We start from the raw sequence: 21,637 nt of genomic DNA on the forward strand, positions 1-21,637 counted from the left end.
TGTGTTGCTGGAATTATTTTTTAAAGATGACACCATCCTGCACTATTCCCAGCTACTCCCTGCCCCCATGGTCTCGCCACCCGTTGGCTAGTCCCAGTGGGCAGTCTTCCCAGCTCCAGTTTGCCTGACTCAGGGCTGCTTGTTCCTTCTCAGCCATCTCCCCATTGCAGCTAGTTGTCACAAATCCCCTTAACCCAGTAAATCAAAACTCTTGAAGCTCATAATTAATCAGTCAGATTTATATATCAATAAATTGTCAATTCACAAGATGACCACACAATAATTTCAGAGCCAATTGATAATGCTATAATTGCCCACTTAAATAAGACAAATTGTCCTGTAATTATTCATCCCTTATATGATATTCATCGATACCTGTGGCCATTTAAACCCACTCGGAATCTGGATCGTCCTATTCTTCCTCCATCTTCGTTCCTTCTCCTCCTCTCTCTCCCCGGTCCTCCTTCTCCCCCAAACTTTTCAGTCCCACCTTCCCTTCCACTGGCCAATCACCGGCTCTAGCCTTTATTTTACAGGTTAAGGTGGGGAGAGGGTTCACAAGAAGTCACCCGTGTACGTGATTCACTCCTCCACGGCAACTCCTGGGAGAGCAGAATTAGCACCAAAATATAAACAGCACCAGGACTATCCACAGCACACATGGGTTTATTTTGTATTCTGTAGGCTCAAGTCTTTCCCCTGCAATTTCAAGAATGAAAGCCCTTCTTACTGATTTACCAACAAAGTTTGTTTTCATAGATGTTAGCCACCTATGCTGTGGCTCTGCATTGTATTTCTACAAAAGAAGTCAACCTTTTCACATCATTTAGAAACCGTTCCTATTTATTTTTATTCAATTTTAGCCACTTACATATCTATCGTTTCTGCCTCATACCTTTTGTGGTTTTTCTAATATTATTTTCATTTATGCGATGGTTTCCTCCTCCTTCTCCTATTCCTCCTCCTTCTCCTCTCTCTCCTTCTCCTCCCCACCTCCTCTTCTTTATATCATCTCATTCCATCCTTTTCATGTCTCGCCTGAGTGAGTCTTTATTTGAGAGACAGATAATCATGCAAGGTTTTGATGTCTCTTACACATTACTTCAACATCTATATTAAAAGAAGTTCCGTACACAAATATTATAGCTTGCTTTAAAAAAGAACAAAATACTTTGTACACACACTGCTGAAAGAAAGAGAACATTGTTCCCTGAGAAGTTTAGATTTTATTACTTAAAAATAAAATATTAGGAATTGTCCCTTTGGATAATTTTTAATGTAATTAAAAATATGACACTGAGCACCCCTCATTTCCCTCTCATCCCCTCTCTCACCAAGCTCCCTCCCTCCTATAACTATTTTATTCCCCCTTATAAGTGATTCAAAGCAGACTTGCTTGAGCCTTTCTTCTTGTTTAGCTTCTTTGGGTCTGTGGATTGTAGCATGGTGTGCCTGGGTAGGCTGATACCCAAGGAGGGCCTCCACTCTCAGAGGAGAAGGGAAGGGAGGATGGGGACACCACGGACTGTGTGAGGTGGAGGACTGGGAGAGGGGGGTGATCTGGATGTAAAGTGAATAAATAAATTAATGGGAAAATTATGTCTTCATACTATTTTATTTCTTCAGTGCTTTCACACACACACACAGAAAGAGAGAGAGAGAGAGAGAGAGAGAGAGAGAGAGAGTTAGTTTTGTGTTGGCTAACTGATCCTGGGTGTGGGGCCTTCCCTGGAGTGTGGTTGATATACCCAGTGTCTTTCCATTTTAACAGTTGAATATTCTCTTTCCTAGGAGATAATTGCAAATATCCCCCTCCCCCAATTCTGGGCCTTTGCTGGTTTTAACTTGTACAGGTCTTGTGCATGCTGTTAAGGTCTGTGATTTCATATACCTGTCAGTCATGTAGTAGTGTCTTCCAGACATGACCTCCTTAGTCATCCAGCACCCCGGCTCTTACCATCTTTTTGCCACCTTTTCTATATAAGTCTCTGGGACCTGAGGAGAAACATTTGAAAAAGATGTTCCATTTAGTGCTGACTGTTCCAAATTCTATCTCAGCACATTGTTCAGTTGTAGATCTTTGTTAGTTAGCATCCCCGGCAAAAGGAGGCTTCTTTGATGAGGGCTGAACTCTTTTCTATGGGTACAGCAATATTTCTTTAGGATTCGTTATACGGCTCTCTTTCCCTAGCAGAATAATAGTATTAAGTTTTCATCTAGGCCCATGAGCTATCTAGTCTCAGGGTCTTGACCACTTCAACAATGTTAAGCATGAGTTATCTCTCAAGGAGTGGGCCTTAAGTTCAACCAAAAAGTGTTTGGTTATCTCCATAACGTTCAGGTCACTATTGCGTCAGTAACTCTTGCAAACAGGCCCCTGTTGTAGATAGCAGGACTCGTAGTTAGGTAAAAATGATGGTTCTTTTCTCCCTCTAGTAGTGTGTAACGTACCTTCTAGCACCGAGAGCACTCCTCAGAACGACTGGAGCTTCTAGTTAGGCACCAGCTCTATTTCCCTATTTTTGATGACATAGTAAGTTGTGTCTTTATCAATAGGGCCTTACCACCAGGTTACAGAGTTATCATTTGGAGAGAAATAGCCTATGTTATCTTGTTATCTTTGTGTTTGAGGAGGGGCATCTAGGGGACCTCTTTGGTCAATGACTCAACAAGCTAGAATTCATTCTTTTCAGGTTTTGCTTGTTGGTATAAGATGTGTTGTTGGGGGAATTGTTTACTCTATCATATGGTGATTCCATTCAAACGTTATACCCCCACCCCAACCACGCACCCTCTTTCAAGCTCCACAGTAGTGGACTCCCATATGGCTTTTCAAAGGCCTTTCATATTAGTTGTCCCTTCCCACATTCTCTCCTTCAGCCTGCTTTCCTATCCTCCTCTCCATTTAATATTCCTGCTCCTATAAAAGCCAGTCAGAATTGTATCACCTCTGTGGAACACTTCTTAGTTACCCATTGGTAAGTTTTGATGTTTCCTTGGGGACTTTCCTATGTTCCTTGGAAACCAAGCACCCCTGTCTGCATCCCTCTTCCTTCCTTCCTTCCTTCCTTCCTTCCTTCCTTCCTTCCTTCCTTCCTTCCTTCCTTCCTTTTTATCTTACTTCTGAATTGAATCCAGCATTTGAGAGACAGTTTTTGCATTTCGTCCTTCCTTTCTTGGCACCATGGCTGTTTTTGCTCGAATCTTCTGCTGTCCCGTTGGTTAGTTCATGCTGCCTCTCCTCAGGACTTTTCCTGCAACTTCTGGCCAAATACAACCGCTCGTACCAACCTTTGCAAATTCTTCAGCATTTATGAGTAAAATGCGTATACCTTTCACAAAAATTGTATTTAAATATTTCTTCATTTTCTGTTAGAGTATATAAATTCCAGGAAGAGGCAGGAAAATTGTATAGATATGTGATGTCACTATCAGATTATAGTCTACTTAATATTTTTTTCTTTGCAACAAGAATGGTTTGGACTGATTTTTTTTTTTCTGAAGAAGAGGGAATAACCTTGAAAGATTTAGTAACTATTGACTCTTTCAAAATTTTAATATCCAGAGGAGCATGGCACTCAACTCAGTTCTACTTTTTTCTTAGATTAAATCACATTTTAGGCTTCCTTCCACTGTGTCTTTGGACAATGATGTCTTCATACTTAATAAGTCTTGCTAATTAATTCTCACTGTAGTTCAGAGAAAAAGAGACTGTGTCAGAACCATGACATTGCATGGTTTGTTGGCTTCCCCCCAGAGGCTCATTGCTTTGGTGTTATTAACTTTGGGCTCAATTTCAAGGTAACGGATGCAGTGGATGGCATATAATACAAATCAAAAAGCCGGAAAAGCAGAACAGCCACTGGACAGTTGGCAGTGCTGCAGACGGAGATTTAGGTGTTCCCTGGCAGGTGGTGTTGGAGAAAACAGTGCACAGCAGGAGCTGACGGTGTCTCACCATCCATATGGTGCAGGTATGCCAGCCTGGTCCTGAACAGTTTGGGTCAGTGGGAAAATATGGAAAGTTATTTGCCACTTCCTTAGTGAGCCTTTATGTGCCCTTAGTATGCATAGTTCAGGAAGACTTTAACTCCCTGACCCTGTCTCCTTCCCACACAAAGAAAATCGCCTTCACTTGAACAACTGTGACTTGTTTCATAGCTCATAATTCTGCCTGTTTTGGGTTATATGGCTGTTTCTTCCATTTGATGACAAACTGCTGGGATGCAGATTAGTGTCCTAAATACCCTAACCATACCTCTGGGCTTCGTGTAAAATGCCCGGAAGGTTATTGGAATGAATTGAGAATAGGCTAAAGTATCCATGAAAAGTCTTTCTAGTATCTAATTAGTTTGGTACTTCAAGGTACAATCACCCCTTCCCTAGCTTCCTCTTGTCCTTGCCCAGCTTCCTTCTCTTGCATCCCGACTGAAAGGACTGGACAACTAGGAACAACACACACACACACACACACACACACACACACACACACACACACACACACACACAGTGGCAGGACTCCGCCCATCTGTTTTTTTAGAGAGGATTCAGTAGTTCAGGTTCCCAGGTGCCTGAGCCTGTTGCTGCTGCTGCGTCACATAAATTCCTAAGTTGTGGGACCCTCTCCCAGGGTGTGTTGTTCAACCAGTTCCTCAGCAGTGATGTGACCCTTTGGGTTAGGAACACAGAGCTGATTCCTCAGGGAGTCCTTTGTGCAACAGGAGAGCACTGGGCTACTGTGCTCTCACCGGCTCTTTGAGTGATGAGCCAGGCTCTCTCCACCCGCCCACCCCCCCCGGGGGGGCATCCCCCTTTTTTGTAGCCAAGAGGTGAGGAAACCCTTGGTGCTGCTTGGTGGCAGATGAACAGGGAGCTACTGACACATCCCAGGGCCAGCGAGCGGGAACGAGCGCGGGGGCGGGAGCGGCGTGTAGTGGCAGAAGGCCGCCGGGATTATGAATGGGGGTGGGGGCCGGCGAGTTGAGGTTCCACCCGGGATCGTCCGCACCGGCTGATGGGCACGCAGGGCTGCGCGTAATCCTCCAGCCGCGGTGGAGGGAGGCTGCGGCGAGCGCCTGCTGGCAGTAAGGGATCTTCTGCAAAAGTCCCCTGCGGTCGCGCGCGTGGAGTGCCGGGGAGCTCAGCCAGGTAGGAGGGAAAGGAAAGGAGCCAAAGGCGAGCGGCCAGAGGCCCTAGCTGCGGTGGCTCACAGGTGGTGGCCTCCGTGGCTGCGGCATCCAGTCAGGGCGACCAGATCCCTGATTCTGTGCGGTGCTGGAGCGAGTGGCTCCGGGAGCAGCGGCTCAGGGATCGGTCTGTAGCGGTCCGGGGTCCGGCGGTAGGAGAGGCACCCATGCTTCTCAGCGCGGGTTGGTGGCCCCGCTTAGGTAGCCGCGGTATCCTGAGACCAGGCTTCGGGTTCTCGCCTCGACTCGGATCTCCGAGGTTCGCCCACGGGGCATCCTGGCGCGGGAGCGCAGCTTGAGGTTGAGGATGCCTCGCCTCCCTCTGCACTGCCCCGCACCGTGGCCGCACCGACTGCGGTTTCTGGAGCTGGGCGGCCGGGATGGCAGCCTAGGCGCGTCCAGGTCGCCTTTGGGAACCAGTCCTCCCATGGGCCCCTTCCCTTGGGTGCCCTCGGTCTCTGTCGCTCGGTCAGTAGACCTCTTGGCCAGTAGCTGGGAAGCAGAACGAGCCTAAGGACTTGGCTAGGCAGAAGGATTCCCTGAGAGGAGCCCCCAAGTGGGCAGTAATGAGCTGCCTGTGCCTGGGGACCAACTGCCCAGAGTTTGCCCGCTGCGGCTGCAGGATGCTCCAGCACACCTAGGTAGCTCGGTCCCCAAGCCTCTGCAGAATCAAGGCTCTGCCCAGAACTTTTGGCAAGCTCTGGTGCCTGGGTTGCCTTAAGAAGCTCCAGGACTGGGGAGCAGGAGGCCCCGCTGCCCCTCACTTTACTTTTCTTCTGCTCTGTCTCCTCTCCCTGTTCTGTTTCCTTCTTTCCCTACACGCCACCTTCCATGTGCTACACTGTACTGTACGTAAAAATCGGAGTCCAAGGTAACCACCGTGCTGACCAAGTATAAAGAAGAAGGTGGGGAGGACTAGCTCTCAATCAGGTGCTGATCTTCCGCATGACACAGCATGCCTGGGGAGGCGATTTTAAAGCAAGACTGACTTTAAAAAATTATATTAGGTTTACATCACATGCGTGTGATGTTACTAAACAGAACTGCATCCTGTGCGTTCCTATGTTAGATCTTTATGAGATGTAGCTGTTCTGTAAATCACATGCATCGTTTAGGCGTAGCACTTTCCAGCTACAAGTTCCTGGCTATACTGTGAGAAATGCATGAGAAATAAGTTAAAAATGTGTAATTAAAAGAATAAAAGACCACCCAGTTTTACTCTAGTAAATTATGATCTATCATAATTTCCTTTTCTATTGCCAATCCCCCCTTGTTATGCAATAATTTTCAAGTCCCCCCTCCCAATTTGGAGATCCCAATGGTTTTGTGTATTAGCTGAGGAGGAAGGACCTGGAATTTTTGTGAACATGCATTGCCAAGAAGGTGAAGAAGGGCAATGATTTCATTTCAGGTAAAGCAAATTTAGTTGTGATTTTGGCTCTGGGCACCTCATTTATCTTCTGACATCCCAGGAAGGAGAAATCTCTTTAGTATAAACGTCTGTTTTCAGTGTAAAATTGGCCTTTTCAGCTCTTCGAATCAATACTTGTAGGACATGTAAGGAGCTATTTACTTTAGTTTCTATTATTGTTTGGTTTTTATACAGAACAATGCTGGCTTGTAAATTTACCAAAAAGGTGAGTATTAAAGGCACTGAGTTGTTGAGATGGCATGATTGTTCCATTCAGGATGTAAGCAAATCCATCATCTTTCTACTTCCCTGATACAGTTGTGAGCTGAATCATTTTGCCACTTGTCTACTTGTATTTCCTCATTTGATTGGCTTCTCAGTTTATTTCAAGCTTGGCATATTTTGCTAAGATGGATGATTTTAAATTTCTCTAGAGGTTACCTGCTTCAGTGTGCTTGTTTACTTTCCTAGTAGTGTCGGTTTTGATTGAGGAAGAAGAAATATATCATACAGAGTTTTATGTTCTTGGGGTCGTTTGTCCAGGTAGAGACACTATTTAATAATGACAGGGCCTGTTAGCATACATTTACATTTGGGAAAGACACTTTTGTGTTGGCTCACAATACATTTAAAATGGAGAAGAATAAAGAGTTCCGGTTTGCTGTTAGTACTTTATTTAACCGGTTTTGGCTAGAAAGCAATGAAACAGGTATTGATTTAGAAAGGCTTGGATGTTGGTAATTAAAAAAAAAAATATCAGCATGAAACTTATTGCTCTTTCTAAGAAACCCAAAGCAGCATCATTTGGGGAACGCTCTGAGTGGGTTGTGGATTATCAGACACTTGGATTCCTTTGAGCACGAATTGTAAGAACCTTGCAGGAGTTTGGTAGACAGTGTGATATGTTGAATCCTTCTCTGGGCAGAACTTGCTGGCTCAGCCCCTGGGAATGTTATTAAGAGAAGACCTTCAGTAGCTGCAAACCTCAGGGAGTGATGGGGTTGTAGAGGAGCCCATTGTCCCACATCCACACATACGCTCTTCTAGAGCAGTCATATCTAGTAACCAATGGATGTGGGACTATGAAGATCACCGTATCAGCAAGGCTCTAAGGAATTCTTGTAACTCTGGAACATCTGGTATGCCTTGCATTGCAGTTTATTTACATCACCTTTCACAGAAACTTTGATCTGCATTCTTCCTTGCATGTTTATAATAAAGCAATAGTTAAGGAAATTGCATACTAATTTAATGTCAGAGAAGACACACCAAGGAAACTAATCTGTCACAATGTCCCTTGTGCATGCTCTTTTTAGATGAAATGAGATGTGGTGTCTGGCACTGAAGGACATTCTCCTTCCTTCCCTCCATGATTTGTCTTTCCTTCCTAACTTTTGTTTACAGTTTCTATGTCCTCTTTTTAAAAATTGATTTGAATATTTTATATCATATTTATATTGTTAGTGACTTTAAAAAATGATTTTTAGACACTGTCATTTTGTTTTGGCTTTTTTTGGGGAGGGGGGACTGTTTTTTTAAGTCAGGGTCTCATGTAACTTAGATTGGATTTGAACTTACTATGTAGCTGAGGGTGGCCTTGAACTCCTGATGTTCCTACTTCTCTACTCCCAAGCTCTAAGATTAAAGGCATAAACTACCATACACACTTTCATATCTTGCCTTACTAGATACAGTAGATGAACACATTTATTTTCTAGGGCCTCATAACTTGGTAATCTTGATTACCCCTCATATTTCAAAATTCTTTAGCAAAGTAGTTCTACTATATTTTTATACTACATGTCATCTTTATATAATTGGGTCTTTTGACCATTTTTACAGTCAATGTTTCCTTAAGTTGAGTCATATCATCTGTGCTTATTGTACTATTTCTCTTCTTCCTTTGGTCTTATGTTCCTTAAGATGACAAAAATCTCTTTTGCTCGTTTGAAATTATCTCCTATCTTGGTGCTTAAATCATAGACTATCTGGGAGGAGAATCCAATTGACAATTGTTTTCCTCGTTATTCCGAGGACACAGTTTTCCAGCCACTGTTACTGCTAAGTTGGCTCCTGGGCTGTGTTTGAGTTGTTCTTTGTCCCTGATGCTTTCCTGTTTCACTATGCATGCTCACCTGTGCTTTGGTTTACTTTGTTTCTTCTTGGGCTTTTGAGTGCCTGTGCTTTGGTTTACACTGTTTCTTCTTGGGCTTTTGAGTGCCTGTGCTTTGGTTTACACTGTTTCTTCTTGGGCTTTTGAGTGCCTGTGCTTTGGTTTACACTGTTTCTTCTTGGGCTTTTGAGTGCCTGTGCTTTGGTTTACACTGTTTCTTCTTGGGCTTTTGAGTGCCTGTGCTTTGGTTTACACTGTTTCTTCTTGGGCTTTTGAGTGCCTGTGGTTTGGTTTATACTGTTTCTTCTTGGGCTTTTGAGTGCCTGTGCTTTGGTTTACACTGTTTCTTCTTGGGCTTTTGAGTGCCTGTGGTTTGGTTTATACTGTTTCTTCTTGGGCTTTTGAGTGCCTGTGGTTTGGTTTACACTGTTTCTTCTTGGGCTTTTGAGTGCCTGTGGTTTGGTTTATACTGTTTCTTCTTGGGCTTTTGAGTGCCTGTGGTTTGGTTTACACTGTTTCTTCTTGGGCTTTTGAGTGCCTATTTAATCAGAAGATTCCCACACTTCTTAATAAGAATGCATAGCATGCCTGAGCTTCTTTTACCCCGCGTCTGCTCTATTACTGCCTGTGAAGTTTCTACTAGGTTCATCTTGGACCTTGTCTTTTCATCATCTGTCATATCTATCACCTCTGTATTACCTTCTAAACAGAGATATTTGAAAGCTCTTTGGGCGGCTGTTCAGAGGCAATCCGTAGGTATTCCTGTCCTTATTGATGTCTTATCTATTGATTAAGTTGCTCCTTGAGCTGATTTCTTTCCTCATGGTTTGAAACGCTGTTTGATCTGTTCAGATCTGCTTGCTTCTTCCTAGATTTTTCTATCCTTTTATTACGGTTTCTCATTTTACTTTATTTCTTAAAATTCAACTGGAATTATTTTATAAGCCCCATTCAGATGGTCTTCTTACTTGAAATTCTTCTGGGATTGCTTATCCAGCAGTGGTATCTACTGGAACTTTGCTGCATAGTTTCCGTAAAGCACAACCTTTCTCTGTGGGAGACATAAATATGGTGTTACTTTTTTTCCCATTCAGTTTGTAACTGCACACTAGACTTGTTTCCTCCTTTATTGCTATTACCTTAGAAGGCTTTAGGTCCTCTTTAGATCTTGCATTACAGCAGGTAGTTATTCTTTTTGTATTTAACACGCAGGCCTCGGCCCATTTTGTGGGGCAACAGTTTTAGTGACAGTCTAATCCCTAATGGCTTCCAATCTGTCTGCTTTGTCTGGTGGCGCATCTGGACTTTTAGCTGAATTCTACTGCAGCCACATGATGGGTGGAGGGATCCTCCCCAGCAAAGGTGAGGGAAGATGTTGGTGTTAGGCTGTAGGAATAAAGAACATCCCCTGCTCTGGAGCTTGTTGTGAGAGGATTTCTATGTCTGTGCTTTAAGGCTACCTGTTGTTTTTAGCTGGACTCTAGTTAGACATAAGAACGACAAATGTCCCTTGCCTTCTATGGCTAGGTTAGGGTCAGGACTCTTTATACCCCTGTATCTTACTGCTGTATCATTCCTGTGGCCAGAGGCCATCAGCTAGTCTACCAGCCTCTTCCGAATGTTCGGAGTCTCTGTTGAATGGCTATGTCATCATTTCCAGGATTTACAGTAGTGTTTAGTGGGAGAGGCAGAGGGAGATGAATATGAACTGTCACGTATGCCCTGGACTATGTGCTTTTTAAAACACGCTGCAGCTGAAATCCTCAGCCACATTATCCACTAATGTAATTGAAAATGCTAGTGGGGCTGCAACTCCCTGTGATGTATGTTTGCCATAGTGACATAAGCTAAACCTTGATTTAAAGTTCTTATTTAAATTAATACATATTGCAGAATTAGAGGATGAAGTATGAAGCCACATCTTATCACTGAAATCCTAGACAAAAATCTGTGCATGGTATTTTCCCTGAAATGTTTTTCTCCATGTTATCTTTAAGCATTTGAAAAATATTAGTCCTTTTAATCTTCTGACACCTTTGTGAGAGATGCTAAAAGAACCCTTTATCGATGGACATTTTTTCCCCCAATGGACATTTTAAATCTTAGAAAAATATCATTATTTGCATAAGTACTTTGTGATGTCAAAGGGATTAAAGAAAAGATTCCTAGTTCGTATTAGAGGGCTGGCTCACAGAATCACAGCAATTTTTTTAGACCTAAAACTGATCTCAGAAGACAACTATTGTTTTACACCGTAAAAAAGGGAGACCTTGAGATGCCGTTAAGGGATCTGAGCAGCTTCAGTTCACTAGCAACTGGGCTTGCTCATTCTGAGCTCTTACTGATTTTCTAACATTGCATTTCCTTTAGTAAGAGTAGCCTTCTTTAGAGGAGACACTGAAAATCTATACAGAGGCGTGATTTCTTAGTATCCCTTTCTGATGAGAAAGCACACTTCAGAACGTGATTTTTTTTTTTTTTAGTAATAGACATATTGTGAAATATGCAAAACACATGGGCCTATTATATACATATAGCCTAAGCTTGCATCTAATATGAGGATTGATGAATTCCTAGAGAAGACTTCTAGATACAGGCTTTTGTTATCCTCATGGGTTAACTCTGGGCTGTCTTTGCTGGGAAGGGTGACTTAGGTTTAATGGTTCATTTTTATTACCACAGTCACTCCTGCTGGCCTGAGGGCAGTGGCAATTTTCATAAGCATACTGGATTGGTACATTGGACTGAGGACAGTGTCATCTGCCCTGAGCATACTGGATTGGTACAACTGCATTGGTACACTGAACACTAAAGGGTATGTTTTCCTGGCAGGTCCTAGAGAGCCAGTAGGTGAGAAAGATGTTGTGAGACTAGCTGTTGTGAGACTAGCAGATGTTCAAGCAGACTGACAGTGGGAAACACAAACAGGTAACTCAATCCACAGTGCTTTCTCTCTCTCTCTCTCTCTCTCTCTCTCTCACACACACACACACACACACACACACACACACACACACACACACGAACTCCTTGGAGAGGTTCTTTCATCCCCTCCTGTTGGCTGCCACCCTCTCACCATGCAGAGAAGAGTGTCCCTCGGAGATTGTTCCTTAACAAATGTTAGGAATGGAAAAGCATGGAGTTTTGTTACTCTATTTATTGGAAGATTTTCTGAGGGAGGAAAGAAAACTCCATCTGTGTCTTTGTCTCATCATATATCCAGCCAATTATAACCACAGAGCAATAATTGTTTCTGAATTCAGCAATTAAGATCTAAGACCAGTAATTGTTAGATTACTTGTAAAGAGGTTACCTACCTATGCTTCAAGGATGTGCCTGTTGACTTACTTGTGACTACTAAAACTCCTCCAGGGAAGGTTGTTTTTGCAGTGTCATGATTTGTACCAGAGTGAAAACATCTAATAACAAAAATGGTAGGTTTCCTAAAAAGGAAATTAAAAAAGCAAAGCCCTCCTACTACAATCCTTGACTTTTCCAAATACTTTAGAGATTGAAGTTTTGAAGATGGCCCTGAGAGAGGATTAAGAACTGGAGGTCTGGAGTTCATCGTTGAGATGCTAGTGGTCACCAGTGAGTGTGGACCCAGGGAACATGGCATGACTTCAGATCATATGGCTCTCTAAGGGGTCATCTGGGGTTATGATTCAGCTAAACTTCACATTCATGGCTGTTTGACAAACCACTAAGGGGTCTTGAAATAGCCTGTGAAATTAAGTATTTTATTCATGAGAAAACTGTCTGGAAAATTACTTTTAAGTTTTGAGGTTACCACTTTTTTGATGTGATCCAATAATAAAAGATGTGTGAACCTATCTAGCCAAAAACATATTGGACCATTTTGGGGGAAAATATTGAGGTCTGACCATGATAATGGCAATGGTGGTGATACCTAAGTAGGTGGCATTAGATTGAACTGGTTTGGAAGTGTGGCCGTTGATGTAGATAGAGTCATTTGACATTTATTCAATCAATCTCTCTTTTATCTTCTTCTACTATAAACGTTGGAAACATGGATAACTTTATTCAATTTCCCAGCCTCCCTTGAAGCTGGGCGTGGCTCTAATGACAAAGATTAGATGTTCTGAACAAAGGCAGACATCTCAAGCCGCCAGATAATCTTAGCCCTTTACTTCTCTCCACTCAGCACTGATGACTTTGTTGTGATGAGACATAGATCCATATGCTTAGAGTGATGGAGAAAAATGAACGAATCTTACATCCTAGGTGATGTCTTAGAGATGTGTCAGCCCAGCCTTGTCTGCCTCCAGACATAATTTTCCATGAGAAACTCTAAACCTCTTAATGATTTAACTTACTATTCATCAAATTTTCTAGTCCTCCCAGCCAAACACATTCCCAGCTGGATGTATAAATTAAGACTTTACATTTTATATTTTGGAAGAATAAAATTAATGTCTACAGACCTTCATAATTACCAATCTTAGATTGTAAAATTCAGCTAATTTGTATAAATATTCCCATCTTGAAGATGTTTAGCTGTGAAAATGTTGGATAATTTGTAAAATTTACATTCCATTGCTTATCGTGTAAAGAATAACATAAAAATCTAAGGGTTTTTGTTTTGTATCACCAAGAAGAGATTTCATACTTCATTCAATGGGTGAAACTTTAAGAGGGAAACTCTATTTCTGTAAGTCACACCTCCCACTTAGCTTTAACTTTGGTAAGATGCGGATACAGCTGGAGAATACCAATGAGCCTTGAAAAACTGTGTTCCCATTTGGATTAAGAAAAATGTATAGCAGGGTTGGCTGTCCTCTTTATCAGTTAATGTACATTTTCTTCTGACTTTACATTTTTACAAAACCAAGAAATACTGTAGCAGTGGCTGTAGTGGGTCATTAAAAGTTACAGAAGGGTGTCCATTTGTAGGAAGTAGTCAAGGAAGGACAATTATTTTTTTTTCTGTAGTTGATGCTGCATGTAAGTATGATATATATTCTGAGGAATAAGACACTGCTCATGTTATGTAAAATTTATTTATGAAAAACTGTCTTCTGTTGTTCAGATTTATATCTGTGGATTTTGAGTTGATTTTAATAATATGTATGATTAATACCCAAGATACCCAAGAGCAGATTCTTACCTTGAAAAGAATAAAATTCGCTTAATATAAGCGAGTTTACCTTGCTATTAGCATGTAGAGTATTGGTGAAAATATTCCAATCATTGATTGTTTATTTTCCAATTAATGTAGGCACTCTACTTAGGAGCTATTTATTTGAATTTAGAAAAGTAATAGAGGTTTTTGGTTAATTTTTTACCCATTAAAATGGGGTGAGGCAACAATTCTCATCATGCCTCAGCAGGCTATTACAAGAGAAATGGATGTGAAGTGCATTTATTTGCTCTGCAGGATGTTACATAAATTCTATAAATAGCAATATACATGTGTAAACAAGATGATGGGTGATAATTTCCAAATGTGAGTTTCATAACTAGGGATTTTAGGTGAGGCCCTCAGTGTGGGGTGTCTAAAGGTGAGTTATATAAGAGCAACAGTGGTATCTTCGTGTGTTGGATTCTCGAAGTAAAGTTCATTGAGAAGGAAAGAGAATGATCCTTTATTAAATGATGCAATATAGCAATAGATTAATCCAGATGTTAGAAATGGCTTTGGTTTCTTAAATAGTAAATGAGAAAACTCTCCTCTGATATTCTCTGAATATTAATCCTAGTGCAAGACATTGAATATTAAACCGAGAATAAAACTTCCAATAGTCGTGTCAATTATTTTGTGTGACGGGACATCTTTAAAGGAAAAAACTCTATTTTTAATTATGTGTATTATGTATATCTATCTATGAATCTCTAGATATAAATGTAGGTTCTCACAAAGAGGGCATTGCATCCCCTGCAGCCAGAGTCACAGGCAATTGTGAGCTCCCTGAAGTAGATTCTTGGAACTGAACTTGAGGCCTCTGCAAGACTGTGGTGGTAACCACTAAGCCAACTCTTCAGCTCATTCACTCAAACACTGCTTTCCTTTGTGTCTTATTGCCTTGAGCAATTTATTGAAAATTGGGTGTGGTTTCACAAGTGGTAGAAGCTAGAGACAGTAGCTAAAATGGAAAAAAAAGCCGGTCAGTTAGTGAGAGAAGGTCATACTTTGTAACTTGGATTACTCAGCTCATTGTGTGTTTGTGTATCTCTGTGCGTGTGTGTAAAAATGTATGTGTATACATGCCTACACATGTATGTAGAGATCAGAGGACAACTTCAGGAGCTGGAACTTAGTCTTCCACCTTGAGGTGTGATCTCTTTGATGTTGCTGCTAGGTCAGTAAGGATTCTGATTCTACTTCCCATTTGGCCTTAGGGGCACTGGAGTTCTAGGTATGTGCTACTGTGTGAGATTTATGTGAATTCTGAGGATTCAAATCCAGGCTCTCATGCTTATATGGTAAACACTTTGCATACAGATCTTCTTCTTTGCTTTGACATCCTTTTGTATTTCCTTTCATCCTTGCAATGTATTGTTTAATTTCCTTGACTGCCTTATAAAAATCAAGAGGAAATTCAAATTCAGTAAGATGCTTCGAATAGGAAGAAATGTACCATAGCCCACCTAGCACCATCCTTCATGGTAGCAGCTATAAGTAGACAAGGGGAAAATTCTTACCAGAAGGTATGAGCGAGGTGAGGGATGGAGAACTGGGTCTGCCAAATTGCAATGAAGTCCAGTTGTTATTTTTACACATGATGTCTTTATATCTACTACATGCCACAGAAATCTTTTCTTCTTAGTCATATAACAGTATCGAATAGTTCATAATGGGTCCGATGAGGGGTGTCGAAGCCTTGGGCTGCCATTTTTGTCTCAATGGGGTCAACACGCTTTGCTTCTTGTAGTCATTCGGAGATCTGGATTAGAGTAGAGGTGCTTCCAGCTTCAGTAGATGGATTCTACAGTTAGCATGCTAGACTCTAGTCAGGGCAGGAGTGATGAGAGATGTGGTACTCTCTTCCTGAGTGAAGCATGCATCCCCACCACTCAATCTCATTGTTCCATTGGTTAAAAGAGTGGCTAGGAATTTTTGTCTGGCTGTGACCAGAGAAGACACAATAGGTTTGGTGCCATCAATACTTTGTTGAGCATAGCCATGGTACAGATTTTACAACCTCGTTCTGATGTTATAGCTCCTCTATCCTCATTTCTATACCGTCCTCTTTCTTGGTTTAACTCCTCTATTGTTGGATAGTGCCCTATTTAAATTTATATAAGAAAGAATGTGTTTTGGGTATAATTTTTGAAATGTTTATATCTAAAATTGCCTTCCTTTGGTTTTATGTCTGATGGCTTTTCTGGATAGAATTTTAGAGAGTAATTTACTTCTGAATTTTGAAGGTGTATTTGTCTTTGGAGCCACTGGTAATTATCTACTATTTGAAATCTTGATTCTTTAAATGTGATGTTTTAAAATTGAAATGCTTTGTATTGTCTTATTACCAGAATTTTGAACTTTCAACACAGTGTGCTTCGATGATAGGTCATTTCTTGGTATCTGTGGGTGGCTCTGCTCGTGTCCCTCAGCACTGGGAATTTTCCATGTACCAGCTATTGTATCAGTTCTCAAGTGACTGACTTCTTCCTGAAATCTAGAATTTCAAATCAGAAGAACAGGATTCACTGTAATTCCACCATGTCTTCAATAACCAAAGAGTAGTCATGACTTATGAAATATAGGCATCTGATACTGGAAAATGTACCAGCAGGAAAAACTCTCAGAGTGAATGCAATGTGAAATGTTTCTTTTGCTTTCTCTTTTTAGGGTTCCAATGACTAAATCACATCTGATCTAATCTTTAACTCTCATATACACCATTATTTAATGTATTATTAAGACCGCATTCCTGGTGGGCTGTAATGTTTTCATGCCATTTGGGAAATTAATTTTACTTTTATTGATAGATTTTTTTTAAACTTAAGGAAATATAAACGCTCTTGTACATATGTATGTTCCCTGTGAGTGTATAAAGGATGCAGCAAAGTAAATCAGAGCAGTTATTCTTCAAATGTACTCAGTATTCAGAGTTTTAAAATTCACATTCGGAATCTATCTCATCTCAATCTCAAGCCATTCATACTCGTACTTATTTATGCAGAACCACTTTATATGCCAGCTAAAGTTCCAGTCCTGAAAAGAACCTTAGCTCTTATGCTGATCAGTCTTGCTTTGTGGTGCCTGCTTGGTGCATGTTACTAGACACCCCTGCTCCCCTTGCTTCTGTTCCTTCTGCACACGGATACGACTTCTAGTTGTAAAGACATAGTCCACTACTGTCTTTTACATCTTCTTCCAGCCACACCAGTGCCCATTCTGCAAGGTCTGATGGGAGTGCAAGCCCGATCATTCACTATGCCTCTGCTCTCTGTCTTATTGCAGGCTTACATGCTATTTGCAGATGTGCCCCGACTTTAGAGCTATAATAATATCAGAATTATACATACATTTAAGACTAAAATTATCTTTTAAAAACGAAGTTTCTCACTTTTTAACTATACACCTCCATTCGAAGGCAAAGAAGCATTTGGATTTTCTCACAGTGAAATATAAATGGCAGGCGTCCCTGGGATCTCTCTAAAGCCATGCGTGTATGACAGGAGATGCTAGAGTTGTGCATGTGGGACCGGAAACGCTAAAGCCATGCCCGTGTGGCAGGAAATGCACTCCTGCTGGGAGATGATGAAACCATGAAGAGAACATGAAAATAAGATGAAATATTTTTTGACTGCAGTTTCCCTTTTCAGGAACCTCAGAGAACTGTGCCTGGAAACAGTGGGGCAACCTTTATGCTGTTCCTCTGGATAGACTCACAGGGATATCACTCACACAGCTCCAAACTTGAGTGTTCACTCAAAGTTGATCACAAATATAAGTCTGTAGTCATTCTGCGAAGGATCATACAATGTTCTATTTAGCTCATCCTCTCATGATAACTACTCCAATTGTTCCCGTGCTTAATTTCTGCAGTTTTCCAATGCCTTAATAAGTATCCAAATGCCAATGCTTTTGATTGCAGAGTTAAGAACTACATACATAGTAAAGTTTTCTTTTTTGACAGCAGATTTCATTCCAGACAGATTGTACTAATTTATTTTCATCAAGGATCTATCCGAGTGATCATTTCTTCACTTCCTGCTAATCCTAGAGTTTATGCTTTTGATCAGTTTGAGGAGACACAAATAATCTCTTGGCTGTTTTCAGATTATTTTTGTTGAGTTTGGGGAGTCTGAAATTTTCCTTAATTTGATGTATTATCTCTGGGATGAGATTCTGCCCCAGGACAGAGTGTGAACAGTGTGGCTTGGAATAGCACCTTGGTTGGTGGCAGTGGCCAGCATCTGGTTGACAGGGGGAGAAGTAATTACAGCTTTGGGGTTCAAGGAGAGCTGGGGAACTCTGTGGCTTATATGCTTTAGCCCTACAGCTATCCTAAGTGTCTGGATGCCTTCCAAGCACATGCATGTTGTTACTTTAGCCATTGTATTTGTGCTGAGATAGAGCCATCACTTCTAGAAAGTATGATCTTCACCTGATTCATAGATTCTGTGGCCTTGGGGGCAATAAACAGAGGCTTAGCTGCTCTTTATGTCAGGAAAGATCAGAGGACGAACCTTCAAAGCCTGAAGGAGAGTGTACATATCTGAAGGCGCATGGTCTGGGCCATAGAGAGAAAATGAGAACTCTACATAATTGCTTGTATAGGGAAGGACCAAAAAGATACACTTGAAAAGTGGTCTGTGACGACATCGCGAATTGAGTGTGCTTGGAATGTGGGCTTAGAAGGTATGTTCTTTACCATGGCAATGGTCAGGAACCTCTGGAATCTTTGTGATCTTGGCTGGGTGGGATGTGATCAATGTCACATTGTAGAAAAATTATCAGAAACAGATGGGGACAATGTGGACAGTTCTACTGCTGGTTTCTGCATGTATTTGATGGATTGATTTTACGTGTGGCTGATAAGGAATAGAACATCTTCAGCTGTGGCTGATTTGAGTTTAGGAGGTTTATGGAATCAATTGAATGCTTCTACAACAGGGTTATCATTCGTTATTTTACAGAAAAAGACAATATAGGAAGTAATTTTTTTGACAGCTCAGGCCTTTAGAACATGTATAGGTCACGACAGAAAGAAAAAATGTTTTCTAACTATGCCATGTGCTGTGTGGGTATGTATTTGGCATATAGAAATGCAAAATGAATTCAGAAAGTGCAGCAGATATTCTATAGGTTTGCCATAAGATCATCTACTGTGACAAATGACACAAATATGTCATGGAGAAGAGAAATAAATTCACTAATTAAGCCATTTATTGTAGCAAAGTTACCTGGGATAGACTATATTAACTTGAGTTGTTAGAATACACATACATACACAGCCTAAATCGTATATATATTTGATGAGAAGGGGTTTTAAGTGCAAAACAGGGTATCATAACATTAGTAGCTTGGGGTTGAATAGTTTCTAATTATTTTCACTGAAATTTAAGCAGTATTTTCTGAAGCACAATTCATTATAATTTTAGGATTAATCTGTCTTGTCCAGGAAGTCATTTTTTTTCTTTTTCTTTTTGGTTTTTTGAGACAGGGATTTTTCAGTATAGCCCTGGCTGTCCTGGAACTCACTTTGTAGACCAGGCTGGCCTCAAACTCAGAAATCCACCTACCTCTGCCTCCCAGGTGCTGGGATTAAACATGGGCGCCACCATACCCCGCTCGGAAGTCACTTTCTAAATGAGTAACTTTGCTATTCCTGCCTGATAAACTATCATTTTCAGAGATGGTTATAAAATCATCAGCAGTCATTCTTCCGGGATGAATGGTAAATAACCCCTGATAAGCCATGGCCTGTGCTCTATTCATTTGAGAATAGTTACCGCTGTGGAACATTTTGGTGTTCATAAAATGCATTTAAAATTGTAGCTCAAGAATTCGATGTTTATTCTTTGAGTAACTGCAGCCAAGGGCTGTACTCTCATTCAGTCTAGATAAGTCATCGTGACATTCCTGAGCCAGCAGAAGGATGTTTGATGAAAGCTGGGAAAGGGGGTGGAGAGGAAGTGATGTAGATCGCCTCCTTTACAAATGCAGAGGCAGGGCTTCACCAAGGTGTATTAATAGGCTCCTGAGTATTCCAGAACTCCTAAGTCCACACTTTCTGCTCTAACAAAGGCAACCTGCAGGGCTTATTTTTAACCTTTATAAAGACTCAGCATTTTTACCACTGGCTATTATGTAAATAATACTTACTGGGCACTCTCCATGTGTCAGGCAAGTTACTAATGCTTTAAAAAGATTTCATGCAAAATTCTTATTATAACCCTGTTATGAAAAACATTATTGTACTCACTGTGAAGATGCCAGCCATTGAGGGTTAGCCAAGTGATTTGCATGAGTCTATATGGTCTACTTTTCCAGTCTTTAGCAAAGACTGGAATTCATAGTTTTTAAAAATCTTGAGTCTACATGTTATAGATACATACATAATTTTATATAATTTTTACCACAAAAAGATGAACAGCTATGTTTACTTTGCTTTAAAGGTAGGGAACTGAGAGGCTCACAGAGTTAAAGATAAAGGTTTGACTCCACATCGAACTGGGATTAAAACCTTGGTTCATTTCTCTTCAAAGCATGGACAGTTTTGTTTTTGTTTTTGTTTTTTTGTTTTGTTTTGTTTTGTTTTAAAAAAAACTCCACTGGCTTCTAAAACTTAAAATAATATATTTTAAATAATTAGTTTTACAACTGTTTTCTATTGTACTGTTTTGCGACTTAAGTGCATAGGTGGTATCACCTTTCATGTATACAACACTTTAATATGGAGAGGCTACTAAATGCCTTTATCACTCTGCTAAATGCTTTTCACCTATGACACCACTGACACATTGGGAACAATTCCTGTTTGGAAAGAGATGCAGTCCTCATGTGCCCTCTACTAACTGGGTGCCAGCTGCATTTTCCCCACCTCCCTCAAGTTGTGACAACAAAAAGTAAGCCCAGACTTTGCCAAAGATGCTTTGTTGGGGAAGAAGTCACCTGCAGTAGTGAACTACTGTTCTGCCTACCTCATCTTATCCTGGAGGACTACTGGGAGCTCGTACAGTTACCGCGTTAACTTTGTATGCTGAGAATGACTTGCTGGAGGTCACATTTCTGGGAGACTGTATGTCTCAGACTCAAACTCAAAGCCATGAGTTTGGAAAATTATTGTGTCCTATGGACTGTGTCTTGTCTTCTGAGAGAACCTGAGAGTCCTGGAGCACTGGACATGCGTAGCCATCTCTTTTTCTTTTCCTCCAAGGGTAACTAGAAAAGTATTTAGGATCTAGCAGTATTTTAACAGGCATTCACTAGACAAAGGACATACTTTATGTAGGTCTTATTTAAGACTCTTTTATGTAAACTGTAGCTTAGTATGCTGATTAAAAAGATGAGCTTTGGGATTAGAGGTATAAGGCTATATCTCACCCTTGCCATTTATTGCTTCATGTTATAAGGTCTTGGTGTCTTGGAAAAGTTTTTGATCTTGTTTAGCATTGCTTTTTCATTGATTTGGGGTTAACGATCCCTCTTGTGGATTTTGTTAGGAAGTCGCAAGTGAATATTCATAAGTCACCCAGCACAGTGTGTAACTCAGGGCTAAAAATTTAAGGAGCTATATATAAATCCCAGAAATGAAAACTATATTTATATTAATGATAATAAATTATATTAATGGTAACATGATGATTTAGATTTCTCCTTTTTTATATATATTTTTATTACGTATTTTCCTCAATTACATTTCCAATGCTATCCCCAAAATCCCCCATACCCTCCCCCCCACTCCCCTTACCCACCCATTCTCCTTATGTGATTATTGCATACGCTCTGAT

General features: G+C 40.9%; 1 protein-coding gene across 1 annotated transcript in view; it reads left to right on the forward strand.

Annotated features, from left to right (window-relative positions):
- The first annotated feature begins 4,691 nt into the window (after positions 1-4,691).
- Positions 4,692-21,637, forward strand: part of Pde4b (phosphodiesterase 4B, cAMP specific) — a 519,944-nt gene continuing 502,998 nt past the window's right edge. The window contains exon 1 of the mRNA XM_006502855.4: positions 4,692-5,148. The gene's annotated coding sequence lies outside the window, so the exon portion shown is untranslated. The remainder of the gene's footprint in view (positions 5,149-21,637) is intronic.

This window comes from Mus musculus, chromosome 4 (assembly GCF_000001635.26).
Source record: "Mus musculus strain C57BL/6J chromosome 4, GRCm38.p6 C57BL/6J".
Taxonomy (NCBI): Eukaryota; Metazoa; Chordata; class Mammalia; order Rodentia; family Muridae; genus Mus; species Mus musculus.